The sequence below is a fragment of the Homalodisca vitripennis genome, chromosome 5, assembly GCF_021130785.1.
Source record: "Homalodisca vitripennis isolate AUS2020 chromosome 5, UT_GWSS_2.1, whole genome shotgun sequence".
Classification (NCBI taxonomy): domain Eukaryota; kingdom Metazoa; phylum Arthropoda; class Insecta; order Hemiptera; family Cicadellidae; genus Homalodisca; species Homalodisca vitripennis.
In genome coordinates, this window is record NC_060211.1 from 182,590,712 (window position 1) to 182,598,231 (window position 7,520).

Genomic DNA, 7,520 nt, shown 5'->3' on the forward strand with positions numbered 1-7,520 from the left:
TGCAACGCTAAAGGGCGTGTCGTCTAGACGTTGTCCAGCGAGTTCTGTCTGAACGGATTATTGAGCATTACGCATGCGCAGAGAGTCCGTGTCGTGCCACGCGCATGCGCCCCGCCCCGCGCCTGCCTGTATTGTGTCCATCAGTGTCAAACATGCATTATCTGATCGGGACACGGGCTGTACGTGGTAACTGCCACCCGAGAATCCTGCCAATTATTGTATAGCACAGAATGGCCATTGTTTGCAAAAATAGCAAACCGTTCCTGGTTTACATTAGTGCACCTGTAAGGTACCCAAAACTGACATAAGTTGTAGGAGTGGGCCCCTAATACCAGAATCATAATAACATATAAGTAGTGTAAACAAATTAAATATTATGTACACATTGTGGGGCCATTATTTTAAAATCTTAAAATGTAAAAAAAATTATGGTTGCCTGTAAAGTCGGTTTTACGGGCGAAGATTTTACGTGACAACGTCTTTTTCTCGGTAGAATATTTATTGATATGAATATTATTAAATTGCACAATAGGAACAAGGAATTGAATGAAAATAAGAATTGCACAAATTTTAACTATAGAAATATATTTTGTTTACTAAAACATTGTACATAATTTGAAATTAATTAAAATTTGTTATTGTAAATGGTAAAGTTGAATAAAACATTTACTAAAATTGGAATTTGAAATTCTTGCTAAACACAGTTAAATTCTAACTCCGCGCGTGGTGATTGGTCGGTTTAGTTCGTTGGGCAATCGACTGAATTACGATTGATTGCAGAGTGATTTAAACTAATAATTTACTTAACACTATCAACATTTGTCAATAGTATGACATAACCTATAAACTCAGTTTCTCAACTTTTGTGTCAATCTAACAATTAATCAATCAATCATAGTTTACGATAATGAAATATCAGTGTACAATTATTTACATTTATTGTTGTAGTTGTTGTAAATGACGAATCTAAGCACTCCACATTTTCACGAATAAACATAGTTATCTGCTTTATCCCGTGCGGCGGACCCACAGTTACTGCTTTATCCCGTGCGGATCCCGTGCGGCGGACCCACTGGACGGGCATCGTAACGTTACAGGGCGTTACACTTTTTCATGAGTGACTCCGAGCCACAACCTAATTTAAGATGTTGTCACGTCAAAAACCCATCTTAATGATCTCAGTTTGGCTAAAAAATTAAAAAAGTTAAATTTTGTCATTCAGTTAATACAGGATCAAAACCCATAATACCTAATAATAAAAACAGTAGTATAAAGGTTTTAAACATTGTAACTTTAAATTAAAGTTCAGTTAAAGAATTCAATATAGCTTGCAACAATTCGTAAACAACAAAGTAACGTTACATACATTCTTAAGTAACGTATTTTGAACTGATCATTGGTCACAACCCTTTTTTGTATTCTTGGTTAATTTATATTATTTGTTATGTTATATTTTAAAACCAGTATTTTCAAATAGATGAACAATATAGAATACATGCAAACAGTCAATGTTTACAACAGTGAATTTGCGAAGGTTTGCTATTTATTTACTAAATTTTTATCTTTTACCCGTTTATACACGTTTTATTACAATGACATAATATGATGACAACTTAATCTCATATTACATGCTACTTTCACTTTTGGGAATTTGTTAATTAGAGACACTTAAAAATTTTATGTTTACTTACTTGGGTTTAAGGACTCGTGTTAGACATTGATTTTATGCTCGTTGCTCATGGGAGAAGCGCAAAATATGCACAAACTTTACATTCCATAGCCATATAACTGTAACATTTGTTCATGCAGATTTGCAGATCATGGAACATCTGCAAACAAGATGAAAAATCTAAATGAATGCAACTTTAAGTCATTCCAGAGAGTACGCTTTCTGTAGGAAATGGGCGACCTCCTTTGTGATTAGACTGATCGGTTTGTCGATAGTGTAAAAGGGACTGCATTTTCTAATACGAATATTTTTATAGGAGGATTTCGTTTTGAGCCTTTTCGTTCTTCGTCGCCGACTGTTTTTGGATCCCTTCAAACGAACATGACTTCAGATTTCAGGAGTTAAGTCTGCAAGCATCAGATTTCCATAACCTTCACTTAAGAGGAAGGTGAACTGGAGCTAAACTCAACAGTCTCTTGACTATTTTATTACCACATTAAGAGTTGATGTTTAAAAAGTCTACGTTTTTAATAATACTATACTTTTGAACAGTTTTGTTACAGTTATTAGTTACAGAATACATACTATAGATATAGTTATTAGAATTGAGTTTAAAAAGGTTTAAGACTACTTCGGTGGAAGAACACAAGCCGGTCCTAATATTGTTTACTTTTTTTAATTAATCATGTTACGCATTCCCTCATGAATTCGCCAAAAGTTTGAAATGATTGATTTTCATTGATGATGTCGAGATATTTGGAAATCATCAAATATTTAATTTATAGATCTAAAAAGTGTATTTTTAGCGATATTTTTGCAGAACTTGGAAACAAACTTGTAGAACATCCTTACTTGGAAACAAAACCTAAATGGATCTTTGTTTACTCAAACGCCACATGACGTCAGAGCTGTCAGGCCTTGGTATCAAGGTGGCATTGGTTTGGCGACGCAATAGCATTTTCAGTTTCTTAATCTTATAGAGCATTCAAAAGTTTAGAATTTTTTACACAGAAGCGCTAGTTTCTATTGTAGTTTTTCACAGCATGTAGATAACATCGTCTCGATTTAGCTTGGTTTTGTTAACGGTAATATCGGTAAACGGTAATTTTTACAATGTTATACGGCTATCTCAACTAATTTTTACGCAATAATCTTCAAGCGCCTTCGTCGAGGAGACGGCCGTGGGAAGTGAAGTGGGGATTTGGGGGATCTATTTTTAGATTTATTAAAAATTTTGGGGTCATCTAAATCCCGAAATTTGCTTCATTTAGAGCAACGGCTTCACTAGTACGATTTATAATTTGCTCGCGTAGTTCGCTGTAGTAATTAATATAAATGTATTTAATTATGTTGAAACTCTAGTGCTTTATTATCGAATGAATTAAGTATTATAAGTGTAAAATACAACAATACTAATAAATATGTTTACATTATCTCTTATAAAACGTATTTATGTAGGCTACGACAGTACAACGTTTTGCACAAATTATTGCAAGACTGAATTAATTGTACTTCAATTTAAGAAACATCACCTAAGCCTGTGCCATTCGAGCTTAGCTCTTTAGCTTATAGTTCATACAAATTAAAGATGAGCCCATATTGAGGATTAGTGTATAATACAATTGAAACTCTAAAAATGATGTAATAATCAGTGTTTCAACACACAATGAATGTTTTTTTGGAAGTTTTTGTAAAACCAATTCCACAGAGAAAAGGAAAATGAGTTAAAATGTCTTTTTGTATAGAGGAAATTAAAGATATTATAATGATATAATATAATATAAAATCTTTAAGCTTTTGAAGCTTTTACACAGAAACTATATTTCGGTAGAAAGACCAGAAAGCCAGTCTACCACGTCACTGTTTATTAGTTATTATTAGTAATTATTAGTTTCTCTCTCTCTCTCTCTCTCTCTCTCTCTTCTCTCTCTCTCTCTCTCTCTCTCTCTCTCTCTCTCTCTCTCTCTCTCACTCTCTCTCTCTCTCTCTCTCTCTCTCCCTCCCTCCCTCCCTCTCTTTTCTCTCTCTCTCTCTCTTTGTTGGCCTGTCTCTCTCTCTAGGTCTCTCTCTAAATAAAGAATCTCTCTCTAATTGTCTCTCTCTCTATCTCTCTCTCTCTCCCCCCCTCTCTCTCCTTTCTAAATCTCCTTCTAAAATTGCATTTTTTTCTTAAAAGGCAATATATCCTGTTTTTAATAATGGTAAACTAAACTTAGGCCCGTTCCGAAATTTAGGCCTGGGTACGCTCTTGGTTTGAGGTTAGCGCACTAAACAAAATTGAACTGTGTGCCAGCTTATTTTTCACATCCTTGTCATGAGGAAAGTAAAACACTTTATGGACCAACTTAAATGTCTAAAACAGTTGTTATCTGTGCAGTAAGAACTATACGGTTCCTAAGCTAAACAATACATTTTTTACAAAAACTTTTAACTTTAAAGGAGGCCTACCTAGAATTTATAATAAATTGTCAGAAAACATAAAAACTTCACCTAGTAAAAGTTTTTAGAATGTTTTAAAAGTTTTAAACAAGTTTTAAAAAGTCCTTGTGAAATTACAAAAAATGGTTGCTTGAAACTGATGTTGAACTAATACTGCTCATACAGCAATGATTATACACTATTGTATATATTGTATAATTAAGTATTGAGATTTATTTTAAGGTATAAAGTTACTTTTAAAGGTAAAGTGAACTATAAAACAGTAGTACAAGGAAGAAATCTTATTTTATTGTTATTATTATTATTTCATGTTTTACATTATAAAAGAATATATATTTTTTAAGAAATGGCATAGATTTATTTTTAGTTTTAGGCCGTTTTATAAAAAAAGTGAAAGCATAATTTTGTCTGAGCGCACATTAAACATTTTATTACTAATGATGGGGCAGGCCTATTATTAGCCTTAGAGGCCCTAAATTTTCTAAAATTATGTACCGTATATATAGATATTTACTTGTAAGATTAATGATGAATTGGAATTTGTATTTACTTTCTTCTCCACAACTTTTAGATGATTTAATTTATGTTCTATATGTAAGTATTTATATAAACATATATAATTTTATTCTTGACGTTAGACCTGGTTTCTGAGAATTTATTGTATGTGAAACAACTGTACATATATTTGGGAAAATAAAATATTATTGTTATTAGTCCGATAAGGAACTAATAACATATGGTGAAGTTAAGGACAATTAATTTGTCGATTCCTTGTACGTCATGGATTCGTCTTGTCACCGTAAATCTGCTCTAAATCTGTTACTTATTATTCGATTTAAATAATTTTGGTGTCATTATATTTGTGACAAAATCCTTTAAAAACTGTTGTATTTGTAATTACTGAAAAAATTGCTGGTTTTTATGATATTCTAAGTTTAATAGTTTTATTGAACGCCATTTTGAAAATACCAAAGATAATTTCATGATATTTTTAGTAACTTATCTTGTTATTTTTAAACTTTTGGCTAAATTTGGTATAATTTAATTTATAATTTTTTAAGGTATTAATTGTTTAATAAAAGACACATACAGATAGACAGATGGGATACTAAGCATCGGAGACCCATGTTTATATGGTGAAATATGTTTGACTTGACTTGAGCAATAACGTGACCTGACTCGTATACTTTTGTCCAGAGAGTTACGGGACACCTTGTATAGTTATTTTGCTTTATTACTATATGTTATAACATATAAATATACCGATAAAACGGAGAACTGCAGGAAACAAGAGAACGTAATAAAAGAGCTATCGTTCACACAGACAGGTGGATGGAATTTTAAAAATAAATGGCATAGATTTATTTTTAGTTTTAGACCGCTTTATAAAAAAAGTATAATTTTGTCTGATCTCACATTAAAAATTTTATTATTAATGATGGAACAGGCTTAGCCTTACATTTTCTAAAACTATGTACAGTAATATATTAATATTTACTTGTAGAATTAGTGATTAATTGAAATTTGTATTTACTTTTTTGTCTACAAATTTTAGATGATTTGATTCATGTTCTGTATGTAAGTATTTATATAAGTATATATAATTTTATTCTTGAGATCAGACTTGATTTCTAAGAAATTATTGTTTGTAAAAAACTGGGAAAATAAAAAAAACTGTTATTGTTATTTGTATGATAAGAAACTGTGTATGGTGAAGTAAGGGCAAGTAATTTGTCGATTCCTTGTACATCATGGATTCGGTCGACTTCCACCATTCCGTCGTTGGTGGTGAACCCACATAAACATGCGAGAAGTGGAGGTAATCGAGGTCACAGGAGCGTCCTTAGCTCGTACGGGCGATCCTCGAGCAGGATTCCTCATTCAGATTCAGCTCAACCGTCCGGTTTAAAGCGAGAATTTATGCTTCTGGGGGAATCGCCGAAGGCTGCCAAAAGCGCATCTTTGGCGGAGCCGGATTCGATTGTCTGTGACGGCCACCCCGTGGAATCGGTGATGTCACAGAGCTCGTGCGGTGGTGACGATCGCAGATCACAACTGGGACACGTCCTCCCATCCTTGGCAGATCCCCCGGGCATAAATCGCGTACAGGAAGCTGAGGGGCGCGGCTTGCATCGTGAGCGACATCTGGTCTGCAGGAGTCTGCAGGAATACCAAGTGGGGAGCATTCTTCTGGGGCGGTAAACAATTTCCTCGTGATTTCATTTACTGCTTCGCAAATTGTTGATGCTTGGGGCATCAGTAGTGTTTGCATTTACGTCGAAGAATTGTATTTCAATGTATTTACATAGTGTTACAAGTGAAGTAGCACGGAATTGTTACAGTATTAAAGAATGCCTAATCTGGACAAACCAAACTGTGAGAAAAATTTTACCTGCCAAGGGATCTCCGCGGGATTTCAGGATAAGTAGTTTTTGGACTTGAAGCTTCAAAATTAGGTTTATAGTTTTTTAAAATTTTAATCATAAATCAATAATAATAAATAAAACAATATCAGTAACCCTACGTTTCGAAATCTGCAATCTGATCTCTTTTTCAGGCGAATTTACAGTATTAACGAGTGCCTAACCTAGGCAAGCAAAACTGTAAGAAATAAATTTTACCAGATAAGAGATGGTCGCGGGATTTCAGGATAAATAGTTTCTGGACTTGAAGCTTCAAAATTAAGTTTATAGTTTTTAATATTTTCATAATAAATAAATAATAATAATAATAATAATAATAACAATAATAGATTTAAAATATCATTTTAAAACTACGTTTCGAGATCTCGAATCTGATCTCTTTTTCAGGCGAATTTACAGTATTAACGAGTGCCTAACCTAGGCAAACCTAACTTTAAGAAAGAATTTTTACCAGATAAGGAATGTCCACGGGATTTTAGGATAAATAGTTTCTGGACTCGGAGCTTCATTAAGTTTACAGTTTGTAATATTTTAATCATAAATCAATAATAATAAACATACAAAATATCAGTAACATTACTTTTCGAGATATGCAATCTGATCTCTTTTTCAGGCACATAACTAACCTAACACAGATTTTAACTATGTTAATATTATCACTGAACGAAAGCAAATTGTCCGTAAAATCCCATTTCCTTCACAGTCCTTTTAAATGTAAAGAATGTTAAAACTATTCTTAGTTGTCACGTTGTAGAAGTAGGCTTATTTTATTCGTGATCGGAAAACAAGGCAAAATCAAATATGGATCTAACAATACTAAGACCGGAGTAAATTGCAATGGCCATAAATATACACTTTTTGAATGATTTTCTTTATCGTGGCAACAAGGCAAACCCGATATTGGCGTCGGAATATAATTCTTTCGAACCAGAAGTGCTCACACAGGTGCAAAGTCTACGCCATTGCAAGCGAAGCCGCGGGTAACTGCT